Genomic DNA, 2500 nt, shown 5'->3' with positions numbered 1-2500 from the left:
GCTGTGGGTGAAGGAAAAAAGTCTGAGAGAGAGGTAGATTCTGAGATTACTGAAAATGGATGTAGAGAGAAGGAGGAGGGTACGAGGCGTAAAGGTGGTTGTGGAGAAGCTGGATTGTTCTGGTGTTGAGGTCCACGAGAGAGCTGGAGGGATGGTAAAGGGAACCAGAAAAATAAATAATAATAATAATAATAATAATAATAATCACCTGAAAGTAGTTTTAACCCTTTGACGCCTGAAACGGCCAAACCCGGCCAGACTTAGTATTTTGCTCTGTCTAACGCCAGACAATTTTACTCGTCAATGGGGTACCCCCAGGAGTCAATGGGTTAAGGGAGGTCCTGTATCTGAGTGAATTGGAATTTAGAGAGTTTTTAAGAGTAGCATCAATGGAAACATAAAAGGAAAGGAACTTTATTCAAGTGTGTTGTCATTCTAGTGCTGGAGCACTACAGTGATATTGGGTACAGAGTAAAATGAAATCAACAATTAATACAAATTAAGTTAAATGTTGGTTTTTGACGAGAGGGAAAAAGTAGAGTACCTGGAGAAAAACCTCCTGGTGCAGAGTAGAGAACCAACAAACTCAACCCACATATGATGCTGAATCTATCGAGGAATCAAACGCGGGCCCCAAAGTGCTCAAAAGCGGTCAAAGTGGTTGTGGAGAAGTTGGTTACTTTTTTTAATGATGGTGGTGTAAGAGTGGCAGGCAATGAAGAGAGGGGGCTACTTCAGAAGATAAGAGCAGTCTTTGGTAGTGAGGAGTGGGTTGAGGTTCCTGGTCAGGTTATTGAGAAGGGAACAATAAAAAATTGCAGTGAGTTCGTTGTTGAAGAGGAAGTCTAGTCTGGGAGGACAAAAAATTCAGTAGTTTTTTGACAACCGTATGAAGGTTAAATAGAAAAAACTTGTTCACATATAAGTCAGTTGTACAAGGGGTCGGGGAGCAAGGCAAACTCGGGGTTGACCCAAGCACAAAATGCAGGGGAGGTGACACGGTTCTGGAGTGGTATTTGTTTGGTGGAAGAGAGGCATAGCGAAGACGCTAGTTGGTTGCATAAGGTAAGGGACTGGAGGGGTAATGTGTAGAAGGCCTTGCGCATGATGTTGGTTACCACTCGCGTAACATTTTGAGTGACATTAGAAAACTCTCAATTTTGGCGCTTATAATAAGGTTAGGGTCACAAAATTTTGGGAAAATATTGTAGAAAGTATGTGCAATCTGTAAATGATGGTTGTTTATTGCCGAGCACCCGGGCAATCGAGATCAGAGTCCGCAAAAAGCCAGGTTCAAAAATTTCCCTCTGCTTAGTGAAAAACGCTCAGGACTTAATCCTCTTAATTTTCGTATTAAAAGAAAAATAGACGAAGATCGTGGCAAAAAATCCATGCACATAGATTGTGTTTACCGTTACGAGTCAGTTCTTTTCTCTTTAAAGCAGGGTTAAAGATAAAAGGTCTTGTTTACAATGTCACGCTGACTTACCACCCAAAAAATTCATCTTTGTGGTCTAAATGATGCCTTTCGTTCCCGTTCTTATCGTTCCTATCGTTCCCACTTCGTCAAATGCGTTCCATTTTTCGTTCCTTAAGAGCAAATAGTGCCTTATCGTTCTCAGCTGTCGTGCCCATCGTGCCCGATCCTTTCGTGCCCACATGACCATAACCTGCGCTCGCAGGCTTACGTGACCAAAGAAATACTCAATCGCGCCCAAAACCGGAACCGGGCCGATACAAGAAACGTTCGAGAAGACATTCATGAAAATTGTGCTCTGTTGGGCTGTTTGTTTACCATTGGACCTCTTGTTTCTTTGTCTGAATTATTGCCAGCGATATCATTATATCAAGTGTCGGGCGAATTGATCGTTGAGTTACCCGAGAATCCGCCGTAATTTACAAATCGACCGTTCTGTAGATTAAAGACGTCAAAAGATCCGGATTTTAAGATCTAAATCCGGATTTCCCAATCGAAAGCACACTAAATGCCATTCGAGGTTTGCGAGAAAAGATTTTAACAATCCAACCATAATTTTGATTGCCTGTTGCAGCCGAGATTAAATTTCCGATAAGCGCTAAATTGGCTTTCCAAAAGTCGCTTTGCAGAAACAATCTCAGCTCATCTTTATCATATTAAATGAAGTTTAGCAAAATAATTAATAGTTAAGCAAAGTAAGTGAGAAGTTTTCTTTTAAAGCGAAGACAGGGACAAAACTCACCTCGTGCAAACTTCTTGATCTTGCGGCAACTCTTTCTGTTTGACAGTGTTCAGCCTTTTATACTACGAGTACTTACTGCATTTGCGGCGTCGTGCAGGGAAACGCAGATTGTATAACTGTTCAATGGGATTACCAAAAGAAAATACTGAGACATGATTTTCCATTCATTACTTTTATTTTTGTCTTTTTTTTTTTGGCATCAAATGGGAGTTACAGCAAATGTTATAAACGCGACGGCTTTCGCGCAAAAAATCTGGGCACGAAAGGAACGATAAAGGGCT

General features: G+C 41.2%; 1 protein-coding gene across 1 annotated transcript in view; it reads right to left on the bottom strand.

Moving 5' to 3' along the window:
* The window catches only part of LOC137969515 (pyridoxal-dependent decarboxylase domain-containing protein 1-like), a 39352-nt gene that overhangs the window by 26968 nt on the left and 9884 nt on the right, over nucleotides 1–2500 (bottom strand). The window lies entirely within an intron of this gene.

Source organism: Montipora foliosa, chromosome 9, assembly GCF_036669935.1.
Source record: "Montipora foliosa isolate CH-2021 chromosome 9, ASM3666993v2, whole genome shotgun sequence".
NCBI lineage: Eukaryota > Metazoa > Cnidaria > Anthozoa > Scleractinia > Acroporidae > Montipora > Montipora foliosa.
The sequence above is the reverse complement of the archived record's forward strand: the minus strand, read 5'-3'. Positions and strand labels throughout refer to the sequence as shown.